The 21,951-nt window shown below is 42.9% G+C and overlaps 1 protein-coding gene across 1 annotated transcript in view; it reads right to left on the minus strand.

Moving 5' to 3' along the window:
- Positions 1–21,951, minus strand: part of LOC126263652 (ribosome biogenesis protein BOP1 homolog) — an 80,987-nt gene that overhangs the window by 12,855 nt on the left and 46,181 nt on the right. The window lies entirely within an intron of this gene.

Consider the following 21,951-nt stretch of genomic DNA (forward strand, 5'->3'; position numbering starts at 1 on the left):
TATCGAAGAGAAACTGACGACGATAGTTGCTGTGAGTTAGTATGGGTAGGATTTATACTTGGCACATGGAACAAATTAACAATTGGTTTCTTTTACCTATCCCGTGACTTACATGAGTTTCCAAACCATTAAAAGAAAAGTCTAGTATCACATCAAATAGGTATTTCACTGATACAATTTACAAGGGGTGCCAAAAAATAATTCCTCCTAATTTAAGTGATAGCTTTTTAAATAAAACAAACATCATTAACTTTCAACAGCTTTATTCTTCATTTCTCAATCTCTGCAGCCATTTTGCACTAGAGAGCTCTGAAATATAATGTGTAAGCCACAACTAACAGCAACAAACATGCCGCCACCAACTATATTTAATCTATCCATCCTGAACTCTGTTAGGTCATTTGTAAATAGTTATGTTGGCATATGAGGAACAGCGTGTATTAATCGAGTTTTGAATTCAAAGAGTCTGTCCACATATGGAGCACCCTCTCCTTCAACATGACAAAGCCAGATCACACACGAGTGCTGCGACATCTCCAACAAACTGATGCTTTCAGTTCACTGTTATCGATCATCTTGGACAGTCCCGACTTGGCCCCATCTGTTTCCAAAAATTTAAGAACACCTTCAAGAATTTCACTTTGATACTGATGAAGCAGTGCAAGCAGAGATGAGGTTGTGGCTCAGTAACAAAGTCAAATATTCTACAGTGACGGTATCAACAAACTGGTCTCTCATTGGAAGATGTGTTCATTGCCAGGACTGTGTTGAGAAATAAATACACAGATGCAAAGTATAAAGATGTAGAGTATTAATAATGTTTGTTTTATTTAAAAAGCTTTAAGGGTGTTTACAGATAAAATTCAGAGGCATTACTTTTCAACCCACCCTAAATCGTCAGAAATTGTACTAAATGCTTTTTCCAAAAATTATTTTGAGCAATTAGTTAAGGAGCCATAGTTGACCTCTTAACAACAAAGAAACCTGGACAAATAGGGGGCATCATGATGTATATACAGCTTAATGACCACAAGGTCATTGTAGCAAGACTGAATACCGTAACATACAAACCCACCAAAAACGAACGCAAAATATATCCATTTTTTAAAAAATCAGATAAAAATTTGCTTGACACCTTCCTCAGACAATCTCCAATCCTTCCCAGCTACCTGTGTAAGTGTAGAACAAATGTGGCTTACATTCAAAGAAAAGGTACTGGCAGCAATTGAAAGATTTATACCAAATAAATTAATAAAAGACTGTACTGATCTCCCATGGTACACAGGACAGGTCAGAACACTGCTGCAGGAGCAATAAAAAAAGTATGCCAAATTTAAAAGAACACTAAATATCCATAACTGGTGATGCTTTACTGAAGCTCGGAACTTAGCAAGGACTTCAATGTGAGATGCTTGTAGAAGTTTCTACAGCAAATCTCTGTCTTGAAATCTGATAGAAAATCCAAAGAGGTCCTGGATGTATGTAAGGTACAACACTGACAACACAATACCAATGGTTAACATTACTGATGAGTGTGCCACTACAGCAGATTTGTTAACCACAGTTTTCTGGGATTTCTTCACCGATGAGCAAGAAGTAAATATATAGAATTGAATTTAGAACAACTGCCAACATGAGTAACTTGGGAGTAGATATCCTCAGTGTAGCGAAGCAGCTTAAATCACTTACTAAAGACAAGTCTTCCAGCCCAGATAGCATATCAGTTGGGTTCCTTTCACGCTATGGCGATACAGTAGTCCCATACTTAGCAATCATAGACAACACCTCGTGTGACAATAGATCCACACCAAAAGAATGGAAAGTTGCACAGATCACACTAATACTCAAGAAAGGACATAGGAGTAATCTGATGAATTACAGACCCATGTCACTAACATCGATTTGCCGTTGGATTTCGGACCGTATATTGTGTTCGAACATTATGAATTACCTGAAACAGAACTGTACTGACATACAGTCAACATGGATTCAGGAAATGTTCTTGTGAAATACAACTAACTCCAATGTAAGGAGTGTTACTGACAGGGCATCACAAACTTATTCCATATTTCTAGATTTCCAGAAGGCTTTTGACACCATTCCTCACAAGAGACTTCTAATCAAATTGTATGTGTATGGAATATCGCTTTAGTTGCACGCCTGGATTCATGATTTCCTGTCAGAAAAGTCACAGTATGTAGTGTAATGTTGTCTTCAGTCTGAAGACTGGTTCATTGCAGTTCTCCCTGATACTCTATCCTCTTCATCTCCGAGTAACTAATGCAACCTACATCCTTCTGAATCGGTTTACTTTATTCCTTCTGAATCTGTTTACTTTATTCATCTGTATCTACCTCTACAATTTGTCCCCTCCAATACAAAATAGGTGATTCTTTGATGTCTCAGAATGTATCCTACCAATCGATCCTTTCTTCTAGTCAAGTTTTGCCACAAATTTCTTTTCTTCCCAGTTCTATTCATTAGTTACATGATCTACCCACCTCACCTTCAGCATTCTTTTGTAGCACCACATTTCAAAAGTCCTAGTCTCTTCTTGTCTAAACTGTTTATCATCTATGTATTGGGATACACCGTCTCACTCCCTTCTCAACCACTGCTTCCCTTTCATGCCCCGCAATTCATATAACTGCCATCTGGTTTCTGTACAAATTGTAAATAACTTTTCTCTCCCTGTATTTTACACTTGCCACCTTCAAAATTTGAAAGAGTATTCCAGTCAGCAATGTCAAAAGCTTTCTCTAAGTCTACAAATGCTATAAATGTAGGTTTGCCTTTTCTTAACCTATCTTCTATGAGGAGTCATAGGATCAGTACTGCCTCACATGTTCTTACATTTCTCCAGAATCCAAAAACCTCGAGGTCGGATTCTACCAGTTTTTCCATTCTTCTGTAAAAATTTCATGTTAATATTATGCAACTGTGACTTATTACACTTATAGTTTGGTACGTTTCACAATTGTCAGTACCTGCTTTCTTTGGAGTTGGAATTATCATATTCTTCTCAAAGTCTGATGATATTTCACCTGTCTCATACATCTTGCTCACCAGATTGAAGAGTTTTGTCATGGCTGGCTCTCCCAACGGCTATCAGCAGCTTCAACAGAATGTTGTCTACCCCCAGGGCCTTGTTTCGACTTAGGTCTTTGAATGCTCTGTCAAACTCTTCATGCAGGATCTCATCTCTCATCTCAGCTTCATCTACATCCATTCCCATTTCCACAATACTGCCCTGAAGTACAACTCCCTCTATATATTCCTTCCACCTTTCTCATTTACCTTCTTTGCTTAGGACTGGTTTTCCGTCTGAGCTCTTGATATTCAGAAAGGTGGTATCAATTTTGCACTTCTATCAGTTTCGTTTTTTAGATGTTTGTATTCCCTCTGGCCTGCTTCATTTACTGCATTTTTATATTTCCTCCTTTCATCAATTAAATTCAATATCTCTTGTGTTTCCCAAGGATTTCTACGAGACCACCTCTTTTTACCTGGTTGGTCCTCTGCTGCCTTCATTATTTCATCTCTCAAAGCTACCCCTTCTTTTTCTACTGTATTCATTTCCCCCGTTCTTGTCAATTGTTCCCTATGCTCCCTCTGAAACTCTCTAAAACCTCTGGTTCTTACAGTTTGACCTGATCCCACCTCCTTAAATTCCCACCTTTTTGCAGTTTCTTCAGTTTTAACCTACAGCTTGTTCCTAATAAATTGTTACCAGACTCCACATCTGCCCCTGGGAATGTGTTGCAATTTAAAATCTGGTTCCGAAATTTCTGTCTTACCATTATATAATCAATCTGAAGCTTTCCAAGTGTCTCCAAAATACAGCCTTCTTCCATAATTCTTAAACCATGTATTAGCTATGCTTAAATTATCCTCTGTGCAAAATTCTACCAGGCAGCTTCCTCCTTCATTCCTTTCACCCAGTCCATATTGACTTATTATAGTTCCTTCTCCTTTTCTTACTGTCAAATTCCTGCCCCCAAGATTATCTAATCTTCCATGTCCCTTATCTATGTGAATAAAGTGAAACCCTACTTTTTTTTTTTCTTTTCCAGTGACTACAAGAAATCTGAAATGCGGGAAAATGTAAAATTTGGGAAATAATGTTTTAAGCTGTAAAAGTTACATATAGGATACCCCCTCGCATTTTCACACTTTATGCACATATATGTACATGGTAGGCATCAAAATACTTGTCATGGACCTGTTTATTATCTACTAATGGTTTACTACCTAATAAAAATCACTCATTAGTAACACATTTTTTCATGCTTAGCACAACGTGTTTGGAGAATTTGTTCTCGCTGTCAAGTGCTAATATTTACTAAAGTGCCTGCATTTGTATTGTTCCATGTCTCTTGCACTGTAGTTATCTTTTTAAAGTTACCAGGTACTGTACCTTGTCAGTTATGTAGAAAACCACACACACGCAAACTGTCATTCGCACTGTTTGCGTAACATCACAAAAAATACACACGTAAATACTGAACTTGACAATGAGAATAAATTCTCGAAACACATTTTGCTCAGCATGAAATATACACTCCTGGAAATGGAAAACAGAACACATTGACACCGGTGTGTCAGACCCACCATACTTGCTCCGGACACTGCGAGAGGGCTGTACAAGCAATGATCACACGCACGGCACAGCGGACACACCAGGAACCGCGGTGTTGGCCGTCGAATGGCGCTAGCTGCGCAGCATTTGTGCACCGCCGCCGTCAGTGTCAGCCAGTTTGCCGTGGCATACGGAGCTCCATCGCAGTCTTTAACACTGGTAGCATGCCGCGACAGCGTGGACGTGAACCGTATGTGCAGTTGACGGACTTTGAGCGAGGGCATATAGTGGGCATGCGGGAGGCCGGGTGGACGTACCGCCGAATTGCTCAACACGTGGGGCGTGAGGTCTCCACAGTACATCGATGTTGTCGCCAGTGGTCGGCGGAAGGTGCACGTGCCCGTCGACCTGGGACCGGACCGCAGCGACGCGCGGATGCACGCCAAGACCGTAGGATCCTACGCAGTTCCGTAGGGGACCGCACCGCCACTTCCCAGCAAATCAGGGACACTGTTGCTCCTGGGGTATCGGCGAGGACCATTCGCAACTGTCTCCATGAAGCTGGGCTACGGTCCCGCACACCGTTAGGCCATCTTCCGCTCACGCCCCAACATCGTGCAGCCCGCCTCCAGTGGTGTCGCGACAGGCGTGAATGGAGGGACGAATGGAGACGTGTCGTCTTCAGCGATGAGAGTCGCTTCTGCCTTGGTGCCAATGATGGTCGTATGCGTGTTTGGCGCCGTGCAGGTGAGCGCCACAATCAGGACTGCATACGACCGAGGCACACAGGGCCAACACCCGGCATCATGGTGTGGGGAGCGATCTCCTACACTGGCCGTACACCACTGGTGATCGTCGAGGGGACACTGAATAGTGCACGGTACATCCAAACCGTCATCGAACCCATCGTTCTACCATTCCTAGACCGGCAAGGGAACTTGCTGTTCCAACAGGACAATGCACGTCCGCATGTATCCCGTGCCACCCAACGTGCTCTAGAAGGGTGTAAGTCAACTACCCTGGCCAGCAAGATCTCCGGATCTGTCCCCCATTGAGCATGTTTGGGACTGGATGAAGCGTCGTCTCACGCGGTCTGCACGTCCAGCACGAACGCTGGTCCAACTGAGGCGCCAGGTGGAAATGGCATGGCAAGCCGTTCCACAGGACTACATCCAGCATCTCTACGATCATCTCCATGGGAGAATAGCAGCCTGCATTGCTGCGAAAGGTGGATATACACTGTACTAGTGCCGACATTGTGCGTGCTCTGTTGCCTGTGTCTATTTGCCTATGGTTCTGTCAGTGTGATCATGTGATGTATCTGACCCCAGGAATGTGTCAATAAAGTTTCCCCTTCCTGGGACAATGAATTCACGGTGTTCTTATTTCAATTTCCAGGAGTGTATATATATATTTATAATTGGCACTATTTAAAGAAAAAACATTTGAGCAACGCAAAGTAAGTGAATATGTCAAAAAGTGCTGTGAGTTGCCAAACCATAAAACACCTTAAATATGGTTTGACAAAGATAACACAACAATCACAGCAATAATGAAACTATGCATGTACAGTAGAGACAGTTTGCAATTGGTCATGATATCTTTATTCGAACGAACCTAGTTACCCTGCTGAGTAGAGCTAGGCAGCGGCAGGAGATAGGGCACAAATTGTTCCAACTTTTACATGTTTACCACTTCAAATCCCCTGAGTAGAGTGCCCTGGTATTTAGAAACTTAAGCACATAATGTTTGTAAACACTACCTGATGGCCAACATCATACCAGCATCATTTTATGTCATATTTCTTTCGCACAAACATTATTCATAAAGCGTAAATCGAGAGAAAATGTTGACATAAAATTGGGTGCGAATTAATATTGTGGACCCAGGAAATTCGACGGGAGTGATAGAAAATGTCATAAACTGCAGAAAAACGTTAATTCTGGGAATGTAAAGGCGGGATTGTAGTGTATTTTCTTTTATCTCATCATGCATTTCTTCAATCTCTCCATCATCTGCATGGAGGTGGGTTTCGTGTCTGTCTTGGCTACAATAATGTGCTCACTATGTCTTCATAATTGCTTATCCATGTTCCTGTTTTTTTTTTTTTCCCCTTATTATTAAACCTAATCCTGGGTTACCCCTATTTGATTTTGTATTTATAACCCTGTATTCACCTGACCCCAAGTCCTCTTCCCACTGTAACTAACTTTATCAATTCAGCTTTTAAAATTTTCTAATCCACCTGCCCAATTAAGGGATCAGACTTTCCATGCTCCAATCCTTGGAATGCCAATTTTGTTTCTCCTGGTAACGACATCCTCCTGAGCAGTTCCCGCCCAGAGATATCAAGGGGGGACTATTTTACCTCTGGAATATTTTACCCAAGAGCATGCCATCATCATTTAACATTTAACCGTACAGTAGAGCTGCATGCCCTTGGGATAATTCACGACTGTAATTTCCACTCGCTTTCAGCCATTCACAGTACGAGCATAGCAAGGCCATTCTGGTTGATGTTTCAAGGCCAGATCAGTCAATCATCTAGACTGTTGCCCCTGCAACTACTGGGAAGGCTGCTGCTTCCCTTCAGAAACCACACATTTGTCTGGCCTCTCAACAGATACCAATCCCTTGTGGTTGCATTTACGGTATGGCTATCTGTACTGCTGAAGTATGGAAGCTTCCCCACCAACAGCAAGGTCCCTGGTTCATGTAGTAATCAACGGAAAATCAAGTAAAACAGAAGTGATATCCGGCATTCCCCAAAGAAGTGTTATAGTCCCCCAGTTGTTCTTGATCTATATCAACAATTTATGAGACAATATAAGAAGCCCTCTTAGATTGTTTGCAGATGATGCTGTCATTTACCATCTATCGGTCGATTCAAATTACTTGATAGTTGAACCTCATGCGTTGGAGTTGGTTTCCTCCACTAAGAGCACTCACCATCACACCCAAACTGTTCACCAGTGCCAAACTGCCACAAAAATTAGTTCACATCCAATTCCTTGTTCTGCTTTCTCTCTTGGTGTGCTTGAATCATACATGATAACACACACACACACAAAACGATGCTAATGAAACACACACATTTCATGCACAGTACTAATAAAAAAATACTGGCAATTGAATCCTCCCACACAGGACATTTAAACAGTTATTATAACCACAGAGATTAGCTTATATAACATAAGCTTTGCACGACTGTGTGACACTGAATTTTTGAAGGCTGACAATCATTGTTACTGTGAACGCCAATCATAAATACAGAAGACATTTTGCAATGTAATGGCACAGCATAGTGCTAGGCACATAAACTGATGTGTTGGAGGTCAAAGGTTCGAATGTCATCAAATATAGCGAAATTTTTTATTTTTATAAATCTAATCAATAGTCTGATTGTAGCTTTATTCTGCTAATTGATTTAAATGTATTTTTTTTTTTAATTTCTAATACTTTGCTGCATCATTTTCATCGTCAACCTCCTTATTTACTCTTATTTTTCTTTCTATCATTTCGAATCGGTTTCATTTGGAATCTGCTTGTGTCGCCTATAATCTGAAACCAAATGCTAAGCAGGATTGCTCATAGGCTGGTAATATGGCATCCTGTGTGACCAGTGTGAGGATAGTTTCATGTAACCAATGACACTGATAAATTACAGTTTGCTTTTATCACCAAAACTGAAATTTTGCTGCGGAAGATTGCTATGCAAACAAACACATTACGAAATTTTTCTGTCTCGAGTTTGCTCATAGAGGTTAGCTTTAAACACTACGAACAAAGTGATTGTGATTTTAGTTCTGCTACAGATTGTTCATTGCTGTTTTCTCAGATACATTGCACATTATAAGTTTGTGGTTAGGTTAGACACACATTTAAATTCAGGGCTACAAAACCTGTCATCTTCTACAGTTCAGTCATTGGTCACTTAAAATCAGCTGTTGACAGAGTATCTCTCATTTCTGTTACACTTTGTGGCAGCCACTTCCTGTCCGATTGGTAGCCGGCAGCTGATGATGAACACTATATCGGCAAGGGACAGACCTCAAATATCAAGTAATTTTAATCGGAATGTACTAAACTCATCAGACGAGCAAAACCAAGTGCAGAATGATTTACAAACGATATTTGTATGGTGCTATAGGTGGCGACTGTCACTGAACAAGGAAAAATAATGAAAATTGTGAGGTCATCCAAATGAGTATTAAATGAAATCCATCAAATTTCGATTACATGGTAAATCACACAAATCTAATGCCTAGGGATTACAATTATGAATAGCTTAAATTGGAACAATCACACAGATAATATTGTGGGAAAGACTAAGCAAATATTGTGTTTTATTACCAGAACACCTGGAAGATGCAACATGTCTAATAAAGACTGCAGACCCTACTCTTGTCCATTCTCCACTAGAGTACTGCTGTGCAGCCCGGTGCGGGATCCTTACTAGATAGGACTGATGGAGGATATTGGGAAAATCCAAAGAAGGGCAGCTTGTTTTGTATTACAGTGAAACAGGGGAGAAAGTGTCCTAGACATGATAAACGAGTAGGGGTGGAAATCATTAAAACAAAGGTACTTTTTTTGTGGCAAGAGTTTTCATGAAAATTCAATCACCAACTTTCTCCTCTAAAGGTTTTTTACTATCAACACACTTACCTACGGAAAAATGATCATTGAAGAAAAATCAAAGCTCATACAGAAAGATTAAGTGTTCATTTTTTCTATGTGCTGACCAAGAGTGCAATGTTAGAGAAATAGTGGTCTGAAGAACCCTCTACCAGGCACTTAAAAGTGAACTGCAGAGTATTCATGTAGATCCCACATCAGAATCCATGTGATGATGGTACCAATTGCCCTCATAAAGCTGTTTTATTGGTGTAATGGTTCAGGGTTTCAGGACTGGAGCAGATTCGTTTGCCACGAAGACCTAAGCTGTAGGGAAGAAACTGTTTGATATGGAATGGGTGGCAGCTGTCATAATGGAGGTACTATTGCTTGTTAGTGGGTTTGATGTGGACGGATGTGTGAAGCTGGCCATTGGGCAGATGGAGGTCAATGTCGAGGAAAGTGGCATGGGATTTGGAGTAGGACCAGGTGAATCTGATGGAACCAAAGGAGTTGAGGTTGGAGAGGAAATTCTGGAGTTCTCCTTCACTGTGAGTCCAGATCATGAAGATGTCATCAATAAATCTGTACCAAACCTTGGGTTGGCAGGCTTGGGTAACCAAGAAGGCTTTCTCAAAGTGACCCATAAATAGGTTGACGTACGAGGGGGCCATCCTGGTACCCATAGCTGTTCCCTTTAATTGTTGGTATGTCTGGCCTGCAAAAGTGAAGAAGTTGTGGGTTAGGATAAAGCTGGGTAAGGTAATGAGGAAAGAGGTTTTAGATAGGGTAGCAGGTGATCGGCGTGAAAGGAAGTGCTCCATCGCAGCAAGGCACTGGACGTGCAGGATATTTGTGTATAAGGAAGTGGCATCAATGGTTACAAGGATGGTTTCCGGAGGGAACAGATTGGGGTAAGGATTCCAGGAGTTCGATAAAGTGGTTGGTGTCTTTGATAAAGGATGGGAGACTGCATGTAATGGGTTGAAGGTGTAGGCAGAGATATGTTCTGTGGGGGCTTGGTAGCCAGCTACAGTGGGGCGGCTGGGATGTTTGGGTTTGTGAATTTTAGGAAGTAGGTAGAAGGGTAGGGGTACGGGGTGTCTGTGGGGTCAGGAGGTTGATGGAGTCAGGTGAAAGGTTTTGTAGGGGGCCTAAGGTTCTGAGGATTCCTTGAAGCTCCACCTGGACATCAGGAATAGGATTACTTTGGCAAACTTTGTATGTAGTGTTGTCTGAAAACTGATGCAGTCCCTCAGCCACATACTCCCGACGATCACGTACCACGGCCATGGAACCCTTGTCAGCCAGAAGAATGACGATGGACTGGTCAGCCTTCAGATCACGGATAGCCTGGGCTTCAGCTGTGGTGATGGGGGGAGTAGGATTAAGGTTTTTCAAGAAAGAGTGAGAGGCAAGGCTGGAAGTGAGAAATTCCTGGAAGGTTTGGAGAGGGTGATTTTGAGGAAGAGGAGGTGGGTCCCACTGTGACGGAGGACGGAACTGTTACAGGCAGGATTCAATTTCGATAGTGTCTTGGGGAATTGGATCATTAAGAGTAGGATTAGGATTATTTTTCTTCATGGCAAAGCGATATTTCCAGCAGAGACTACGAGTGCAGGACAGTAGATCTATGACAAGGGCTGTTTGGTTGAATCTGGGAGTAGGGCTGAAGGTGAGACCTTTGGATAGGACAGAGGTTTCAGATTGGGAGAGAGGTTTGGAGGAAAGGTTAACTACTGAATTGGAGTGTTGTGGTTCCAGACTGTGTTGATTAGAATTTTGAGGTTTTGCAGGGAGTGGAGCTGGAAGTGGGAGATTGAGTAGATGGGAGAGACTGGGTCTGTGTGCAATGAGAGGAGGTTGAGGTTTTTTGGAAAGGTTGTGGAGGGTGAGTGAGTTGTCTTTCCGAAGGTGGGAAACCAGGAGATTGGATAGTTTTTTGAGGAGGAGGGTGGCATGCTGTTCTAATTTGCAGTTGGCCTGTAGGAGGATGCTCTGAACAGCCAGTGTGGATGTGGGAGAGGAAAGATTGAGGACTTTGATTAGGGATAGGAGTCGACAGGTGTGTTCATTGACTGAGTTGATGTGTAGCTGAAGGATTAGGCGGGTGAGGGCTATGGATTGTTCACTTTGGAACTGGTATAGGGATTGATGGAAAGAAGGGTTACAGCCAGAGATGGGAACTTTAAGTGTGAAGCCTTTGGGGGTAATGCCAAATGTCAGACAAGCCTGAGGGTGACATGGTATTTAGAAGATGGAAAGTGTAACATGAGGCTGAAATGAAAATAAAAATATATGGGGAGAGATAAAGGTGAACTTCACAGTACCTAACAAGCCCCACAGAACGTATCTCTGCCTACGTAGATCAACACCTTCAACCCATTACATGCAGTCTCCCACCCTTCATCAAAGACACCAACCACTTTCTCGAACTCCTGGAATCCTTACCCAATCTGTTACCCCCAGAAACCATCCTTGTAACCATTGATGCCACTTCCTTATACTCATATATCCCGCACGTCCAGGGCCTCGCTGCGATGGAGCACTTCCTTTCACGCCCATCACCTGCTATCCTACCTAAAACCTCTTTCCGCATTACCTTACCTTACCCAGCTTCATCCTAACCCACAACTTCTTCACTTTTGCAGGCCAGACATACCAACAATTAAAGGAAACAGCCATGGGTACCAAGATGGCCCCCTCGTACGTCAACCTATTTATGGATCACTTTGAGGAAGCCTTCTTGGTTACCCAAGCCTGCCAACCCAAAGTTTGGCACAGATTTATTGATGACATCTTCATGATCTGGACTCACAGTGAAGAAGAACTCCAGAATTTCCTCTCCAACCTCAACTCCTTTGGTTCCATCAGATTCACCTAGTCCTACTCCAAATCCCATGCCACTTTCCTCGAAATTGACCTCCATCTGCCCAATGGCCAGCTTCACACATCCGTCCACATCAAACCCACTAACAAGCAATAGTACCTCCATTACAACAGCTGCCACCCATACCATATCAAATGGTTCCTTCCCTAAAGCTTAGGTCTTCGTGGCAAACGAATCTGCTCCAGTCCGAATCCCTGAACCATTACACCAATAGCTTGAAAACAGCTTTTGCATCCCGCAACTACCATCCTGACCTGGTACAGAAGCAAATAGCTAGAGCCACTTCCTCATCCCCTCAAACCCAGAACCTCCCACCGAAGAACCCAAAAAGTGCCCCACTTGTGACAGGATACTTTCTGGGACTGGATCAGACTCTGAATGTGGCTCTCCAGCAGGGATACGACTTCCTCAAATCCTGCCCTGAAATGAGATCCATCCTTCATTAAATCCTCCCCACTCCACCAAGAGTGTCTTTCCGCCATCCACCTAACCTTTGTAACTCCTTGGTTCATCCCTATGAAATCCCCAAACCACCTTCCCTACCCTCTGGCTCCTACCCTTGTAACCACCCCCGGTGTAAGACCTGTCCCATGCACCCTCCCACCACCACCTACTCCAGTCCTGTAACCCGGAAGGTATACACGATCAAAGGCAGAGCCAGGTGTGAAAGCACCCACGTGATTTACCAACTGACATGCCTACACTGTGAAGCCTTCTGTGTGGGAATGACCAGCAACAAACTGGCCATTTGGATGAATGGACACAGGCAGACAGTGTTTGTTGGTAATGAGGATCACCCTGTGGCTAAACATGCCTTGGTGCACGGCCAGCACATCTTGGCACAGTGTTACACCGTCCGGGTATCTGGATACTTCCCACTGACACCAACCTATCAGAACTCTGGAGATGGGAACTTGCCCCTCAATATATTCTCTCTTCCCGTTACCCACCAGGCCTCAACCTCTGCTAATTTCAACTTGCCGCCGCTCGTACATCACCTGTCATTAAACAACATCTTTGCCTCTGTATTTCCGCCTTGACTGACATCTCTGTCCAACCTCTTTGCATTTACACATGTCTGCCTGTGTGTGTGTGTGTGTGTGTGTGTGTGTGTGCGCGCGCACGTATACCTGTCCTTTTTTTCCCTCTAAGGTAAGTCTTTCCGCTCCCCGGGAGTGGAATGACTCCTTACCCTCTCCCTTAAAACCCACATCCTTTCGTCTTTCCCTCTCCTTCCCTCTTTCCTGATGAAGCGACCTTGGGCTGTGAAAGCTTGAAATTTGTGTGTGTGTTTGTGTGTTTTTTTGTGTCAACACTTTCGTTTGGTAAGTTACAGCATCTTTGTATATACACTTTTACAGAAAAGCAGTTTCTTTCTCACAGTCAATTTTAACAGACAACCTGTATATTGTTGTCAAAAAATTAATAGTCCATGTACTTCTGACTGTTTAAAGTTTGAAGTTAATCAGTCAAAACCTTTTTGAGATTTTTGCTAACTGAATTTTGCTATTACATAACTGGGTGATTAAAAAATCAACTCGGCGAGTGGTGACAGGAGAAAGCAAATATGACGGTACTTAAATTTGCAAACTTTCGAAGCCAGTGGCTCCTTCTCCTGGCAGAAGGGTTGAATGGGAAGGAGGGTAAGGAAGAGGGGTGAAGGAAACGGACTGATGAGGTTTTGGACGGGAGGAGAAATTAGAAAAGTCACCCAGAACCCCATGTCACATGAGACTTAACGGATAGGATGAGGAGGAATGACTGATTGTCGGAACTGCGCCAGACAAGATTTGAAAATCTGAGAGCTTAAAGCTGGAAGACAGAGTAATATGCAAGACAGAGATTACTGAAAAAATGTCATGCAACAGTTAATAAGAGTATTGCGTGTGGCAGAGGCGGGTGGGGAATTAGACTGGTCAGAGAAAAAGATACAGAAGATTAAAAGGAGTGAAGAAAGGAATAATTACCAAGAAGCAATGCTACGAGCCAAGAAATTAATGCCAGGTGGGTGACGAGTACCAAGGACATGTCGTAATGCCAGTTCACACATATGGAGTTCTGAGAAACTGGTGCCTGGGGAACAATACAGATGGCACGATTAGTGATTGTCTTGTCGTAGAGCATGCTCTGCAACAGGATGTTGTATGTTGCTGGTATACACCCTCTACCTATGCTCTTTAATTGTAATTTTTTCTGTGTGTGGCTGAAGGGAGGGGTGGGGCACTTGGTGTACAGGCACTCAATGACGAAGTTATCAGTGCCCTTACAAATATTAAAAGAAATGAATATGGTCAGAAGGGCAAAAAACATTGGCACACTTGTTCACTCCTACCTCTTTACACCTGTTGACCCACACAAGCACTCCATATAACATGTTGGAAAACAAAGGAGACAGTAAAATATACTACACCTGGGAAGAAACCCTGAATTTTTTGGAAATAAGTTGGACACATCACAAAACCTTTAAAGTCTCACCACATTCATTTGGACGTCACTTAAACTAGAGGGCCGATCTACCAGCAAATCTTCCACTGGCCTCTGGTCCAAAAATAAAACAGTGTTTAATAAAATGTGTTGCACAATGATCTGTAAGCCACAAGTATCACACATTGAAGGGTAATCATGCTGGAGCGAGAAGCTATGTGTCAGGGGAGTGTGGCCTATGCAAAGACAAGTAAGGAGAACTTCACCCCACTTCTTTTGTTGAAAGGAGGAATGATGCGGCCATGTAGTGGGCTTTACTAGACACAGATTATTATCTGTCACTGTCAGACACTCATCTTCCCATCGATACATGACTCTGTACCTCTACAGCGAGGCAATAGCATGCATGGGGATGGTACACTAATAACTGAGGATCATTACATGCTGCCTTGGCTGCTATATCTGCCCTTTCATTCCCCAAAATACCCATGTGGTCTGGTATCCAGCAGAAAGACATCTACTTCCCCAGCCATTGTAGTTGCAGAAGGGTGTCATGGATATCTTGGACTACTTTATTTGCTGGGTGTAAGTACTGTAGACAGTGAAGGGCACTCAGAGAATCTGAATAAACAAGGAATTTAGCACTTGAAGCATGTCTCATCTGCTCCAATGCCCACCCACGATAAGGGAAAAGAACAAAGCAACCAACAGTCCCCCTGTTTAGACCCATCCGTAAAGACAGCTGTAGAGTTGTCCTCAGGTATAACGTCATAAAATAATATATTAAAAACATATGCAGGATTGCAACCTCTTATATACTGCACCAGATTTAAAATTACTCTGAGCCTCTCCAGTAATCATGGTGCAAGGCAGTTAAAACCCTGGATTTGGGGTTGTACATGCTCCACACCAAGTGACTCCAACACATGCTGCACGCAGATCCCAACCAGCATTGTTGTTCGTAGACGATTGTTGAAAGAGATTCCTGAGGTGGACAAGCTACAGAATGGTATGCCGGTGAGGTCAGAGCTGCAAGGAACTTACATGCCTGATACACCCTACGAGGCTGCTGCCAGATGGTGAGTGGCGATTCCTCAGCATCAGCACAGAGACTGGGTATGGGACTGGTCCTGTAAGCACCTGTGGTCAGCTTAATCCCCTCATGGTGGATAGTGTCAATAATCTACAGGTAAGAAGGTAATGCTGACACGTACACTGTGCATTCACACACTAGCCGTGAATGCACAAGAGCTCTATAAAACTGGAGCAGAAGCACCCTATCTGCACCCCAAGACTTGTGGCTATGGCACTTTTTGATATTCAGTACCTTCTGGGTTCTGGCTTTCAGCTCTCTCAGGTGTGGTAACCATCACAGCTTGGACTAAAAATGAGGCCAAGAAACCCCACTGAGTCTTTAAACTGTAGAATGGTGTCCCTCATATGTAAGTCAGGTAAATTAAAAATATAATGAGAACAATTAAAATGAACAAATACACACTTACCCCCAGAAAAGTGAAAACCCATCTTTGCCCCCACTCCTCTACCCCCAAGTTGCAATTGACAGGTTGCTGTTGCAACACTGGAGGAGGAACAGAAAACAGCAAAATCGCCCACAAATAAGGAGCATTGTACAGGACTCATTGTAGAAGTAATACTATTTATGGCTATGGCAAAGAGGGTAATACTTAAAACGCTGCCCTGAGGAACACCATTCTCCAGCTCGTGTTATGTGTGCAGGTCACCAACTTGGGATCTAATAAAGCACTTAGACAAGAAAAGCTTTTTGAAGTTAGGGAGGTGCCCACAAAATCCCGATTGATGGAGTTACATGAGAATACTTTGTCTCCAAGTAGTATTGTATGCCTTGTCAATATCAAAGAATACACCCAAACATTAATGTTTACATAGGAAACTGTACTGAACATCCACCTCAAGTCTGCTCAGGTTGTCGACAGTGCACCAAAATCTCTGGAATCCACAGTGACTTCAACTAAGTAGTTGCCTAGTCTCCAACAATCAGACCAGACAATGGTTACCCATTTGCTGCAAGGTCTTTCCTACACACTTCCGGGACATATGTGGTCCTTTCTTGGCTTAAGGACAGGTATGAAGATTGCCTCTCTCCACGAGTTGGGGAAATGATCTACCTGCCATATCAAATTGAAACATTCGAGGTGGATTTCCTTTGATGTTATTGGCCAATGTCAAAGCATGCAGTACTGGATTTGGTTCTGACTGGGTGCAGTCTCAGAAAGTGCTAATTCCAGCACCCACGAGGAGAAAGAGCAGTTCTAAGACTCAGAATTGTGGGATCTGCAGTTGCACAGTAATGGCAAAATGACAGATTATGGTTGGCATTGTCAGTATTCACTGCAAGGTGCTCTGCCATCATCTGAGTGATGTCTCCGAGTTTAGTTTGAAGACACCCCTGTTTCAGCACTGCTGCTATTGGTAAACAATTGTGTTTACCAGAAATCGTTTAGATTGCTTCCTGTACTTTTGCAGAACAAGTGGAATGGTTGATCAAGTCCAGGAACACTTTCCATGACCTTTTCTTGCTCTTCATAACTAGGCATCGAGCCTTGGCTCTCCCAACTCGAAAGGCTGTAAGGTTTGTCAGCTGTTGGGCAGCATTTAAACTGTCTAAGAGCTGCATGACTGTCATAGATTGCCGAACAGCACTGATCAGTCCACCAAGGTACAGGCTGCCTCCTAAGATGACCTGAATACTTTGGGATGATGGGTCATTCGTGTTATGTGGTCCACCCTTTCCTGGATGCTGTTGCGGTGTTCACACACAGCCAGCTGGCTGAACAACATGTACTTTATCCTGCTGACCACCCATTTTGGTGGTTTCTGTTCATCCAATCTTCCATGCAGTAAGTGGATCCACAGTGAGAAACCGTCACTGGAATGAATGTCATCAGTTGCTGCCCACTGTGCTTAGTCGGCATGGGCTGGAGAGCAGAAAGAGATTTCAATGGTTGACTATGACCCAGTAGCAGTTGGAAATGAGTGGGGCTGTCTGTGTTGAGGATGCACAACTCCTGAGACATCATGATGTTCTCCAAGCTCAATCCTCGGGGCAAGAACAGTTCGGGCACCATAATACATTATGGGCACTGAAATCACCCAATAAGAGAAATAGGCAGGAGAGTTGTGCAATAATGCCTGCGAGAGCCTCAGGGTCTAATGTATCCTGAGAAGGTAAGCGCAGGGAGCAGACACATATCTTCTGACCCACATGAACTGCAATGGCTACTGTTTGTAGGTCAGAAACCAAGGAGAGTGTACAGAACTGGTGTGTGTTACTGATAAACACAGCAACCCCTTCCTTGGCTCTTTCCCCAGTCAGGTTATCCTTTTGGCAGAGGGTATAGATCCGTAGGACAGTGGTGTCAGTGGCTTCAAAATGTGTCTCCTATTACCATGTGCACAGGGGTTGTGTCTGTGCCAAGGGTTTCAGTTCCTCCACATGAGACCTGAACTGTTACACTGTAATATGGGAGCCATCCATCACAGGGGTTGCACTTTCATCCTGTCTTACCACCAGGAAGAAAAGCCCATAATGGTTGGAGGCTCAGTCTTGGGGCAAAAAGACTGGCCCAGTCCGACATCAAGATCCATTAGTTCTACAGAAGAATCATGAGAGACAGAGAGGGTGAGATCAACACTGTTATACTGTTTACTTCTTGACTCCATCAGTGGTGAAAGCTTGACCTTTGATTTTTTGCCCTGGGTAGGCTCCGGGGCCACAACCGCGACACTAGTAGTGGCAGCAGTGCATGGTAGACCTGACAAAGTCGGCCTCCACGGCCTTGTCTCATGATGTGGGAGGAAGTGTAGGCTCTGAAGCAACGGCAGCGGTGCAAGTGCACTGACAAATAAAGGTACTACAGCTGACACTAGCAACCACCTTTGGCGTAGCAGCTTTGGTTTTCGGAACAACCAAAGCAAAGGAGGTAAAATACGTGGGGGGGAGGGGAGGCTGCATGGCCTTATAAATCTTTTTGACCTCATCATAAGTGATCTATAGTTTTGATCTCCTGTATCTTCCACTCTTCAAAGAAAACACAGCAGTTCCTACTCCACACAGGGTGAGCCCCAGAGCAATTCACACACTTTGGACAAGATTAACATCCAACTCCTTTGTACACAGTCTTACCACATTTGCCACAAATGGCTTCTTCCTTACATCTAATAGTGGTGTGCCCAGCACTGACAATGAAAACAGCGTGTTGCATTGTGGACATAGGACCAGACAGTTAAGCAAAGAAAACCCGCCTTAAAATGTTCTGGGAGTTTTGTGCTATTAAAATAGAGGATAAATGGGTCTGATTTAATCAGATTGCCTTCCATCCTTTTCATTATATTCTGCACGTAATGCCTTCTTGGGCCCACTCAACTTTTAGGTCTTGTTTGGGGAATATCCACAACATCCTGCATGTTGTAACATCTTTACTGTAGTTTAATGTCTCAATGGGATATTCCCCAAGGTTGTAGGTTGTCTGCAAGTTTTGTCACTTGTTGGGAACCTACAGTTTCCACCACTGGTGTCCCATTTCGCAAATGCTTAACAAATTTTAATGTACCCCCAATCTCCTCTAAACCCTTTTGAACGTAAAAAGGTGAGACTTTGTCAAACCTTTCCTCTTTCCTTTTAACCACCAAAAATAAATTGTGACTAGCAGCATGTTTTCTGTTAGTATACAAACTAGAATTCTGAAAAGGTTCAAAGTTGGGAGGACTGGTTACACAAACCCTAAAGTTAGATTGAATGCTGGTAACTTCCAGTGGCACACCCTTTCTGCTGTGAGGAAGAAGGAAAAATTTTGAAGGATCCGTCGCAACAGTTCCATGAGCAGGTAGGGAACTGAAAGACCACCTAGACAGAGCCTCGTGTACCTAGGTAAGCCTTATACAACTGAGGTGTGGCAGGTTCCCTAGAGGTTGCCCAATAATGACTGCACCACCTCAACAGCCACACATCTCATCAGTGTGCAGCACACCTTGAGATTGAAAGTTTTTTTAAAGAGGTTTTTACCCTCCTCCAGTCCAGGCACTTAGCCAAGATCCCCATTCCCTCTGACACAAAGTTCCACTGCCACGTCGCATGGTGGTTGCTGAAGCATGCCCAGAGCTTACAGTGACAGGACTGGCAGCACTTACCAGTTCCCAGTCCAGGAACCCTAGGATCACCATGCTTGTACCCAGGAAACAAATGTTGAGCCCTTGAGAGCCATCCTAACTGATAAATTGGTGGTAGTCATGCCAATGTAAAAGGCCAAGCAGTGTTTATATAACAGTTGGTACACAGCACATTTTGAGAAATGTACAGGGACAAATACTTTAATGATGAGGGAAACATTGAAACAATCTGCGAGGCACCTTCAAATTAGGCTAACAACTGTTATGGCCATAGATCCATGTAAGCTTTAGTTTCTTATTTCAACCATGGGATGACAATGAACTCCATTAATGCTGACGTGAAATGAGGCCTTATGTATACTAAATGGCATATCTTGGTAGTGTACAATCTTCTGAGAGGATACAAATCGCTTCATAATTTAGCTGAAAAGGAACTTTTCATACCAGCAGATCTGTGGACATTGTCAAATATCTAGTATTGTGCTGAAAGGAGCTTTTCTTTCATGTTCAAATTTAGGCTCCAGTTAAGTGACTATACTTAACGGGTTTAATATAAATAATTTTTTAATAATGTAAATAAATGTGATCTGTGATATCAATAAATATGTTGTAATTTATGTGTCTATTTTCATTTTCAATATAACACTGAAAGCCAATTAAATAAGATGAAAGTAAGGAAACATACATTACTTCAAAAATAAGCAGTGAGAAATTAATACAAAGATGAACACAGAAATAATTCTCAATGTGTATTCATGTTTTTTGTTTATAAACAACATTTTTGTTACTTAAGTTGCTATTGACACATCAGAAAAACAATAAATCCCAAATACTTGTAACCAAGATTAAGCTAATAATTACAATGTAGTAGTTATGACTGTGCCTGCTTGTTCCTTATATTGTTACTGGTGGTCATATAGCATTATCTCTGAATCTGATGTGGAAAGGCATACTCACTGTTATCTTTGTTTTCACTTCAGAGCTACCACTAACTATGAGTGCCATTCAGTAAGTCATGCAACACTTTTTTCTGAAAGCAGGTTGATTTTATTCAGTATTCCAATTCACCATGTTATTCCCCACTCCTCTGGCCACAAAACACTATTTTTCAACATAATCTCTGTTAAATGCAATGGCTTTATGCCACCTTTCTGGGAGAGCCTGTATGACCATGTTACCACTCTACTAGTCAATGTCAGAGCCAACCACTTGCTGCATCAATAATCTCCCCATCATCCACATTTTGCTTCCCATGGAGTGCATCCTTCATTGGACCAAACAGCAGAAAGCTAAAAGGTTCAGTAACCAGTCTGTAGGGTGGACAAGGACGAACAGTCCAATGAAATTCTGTGAGCTCTTGGGTGCACAGACCTGTGTGAAGCTTTGCATTGTCATGGAGAAAGAGAATTTTGTTTGCATTTTTGTGGCAACAAACACACTGAAGTTGTTTTCTTGATTTCCTGAGGGTATAACTATAGACTTCCAAGCTGACTGTTGCACCAGGAAGTAAGACAAAACAAAATAACCCTTTCAGAGTCCCAGAAGACCATCACCAAGACTTTACTGGTTGAGGGTGCAGTTATTAACTTTTTCTTTGGACAAGAGGGAGTGTAGTGCCACTCCATGGATTGCATTTTCATACCCAGTTTGAAGTGAACCAATGTTTCATCGCCTGTGACGATGTTTGATGAAAAATTTTCACTATCAGCCTTGTAACGCACAACCAATTCCACACAGATGGTCCTTCATTCCTCTTTATGGTCTTTTGTTAGGCAGCAAAGAAACCAGTGGGCACACACCTTTGAGTATCTCAAATGGTGGACGAGGGTCTCAGCAACCAACAGAAACGTCCAGGTGAGATGCGAGATGTTTGTGATCCATCAATCACCTCGAATGAGTGTCCGTGCATTCCAACACTGCAGGAGTCGCAGCTGTGTGTGACCGGCCAGCATGCAGGGGATTGGACAGGTTTTCACGATCTTGTTGCGATGATTAAAGATGCCTCACCCAACGACTCACCATGCTTTTGTTCACTGCCAGGTCTCTGTATACATTTTGCAACTGCCTATGAATAACCGCAATGCTCTGGTTTTCTAAGAAAAGGAACTCAATGACAGCTCCTTGCTTGGAAAGCACCTCCATAACAGACACCATTTAGACGGCTGTGTATAGTACGAACAGCTATCTGAACTTCATGAAACTGTACGAGCTGACGCAGGAATATTCCACAATGTTCTACAACAAATTCCACAATTTTTTCAATAGAAACTGGTCGGGAAAAAAAAGAGGAGTT

Source organism: Schistocerca nitens, chromosome 6 (genome assembly GCF_023898315.1).
Source record: "Schistocerca nitens isolate TAMUIC-IGC-003100 chromosome 6, iqSchNite1.1, whole genome shotgun sequence".
NCBI lineage: Eukaryota > Metazoa > Arthropoda > Insecta > Orthoptera > Acrididae > Schistocerca > Schistocerca nitens.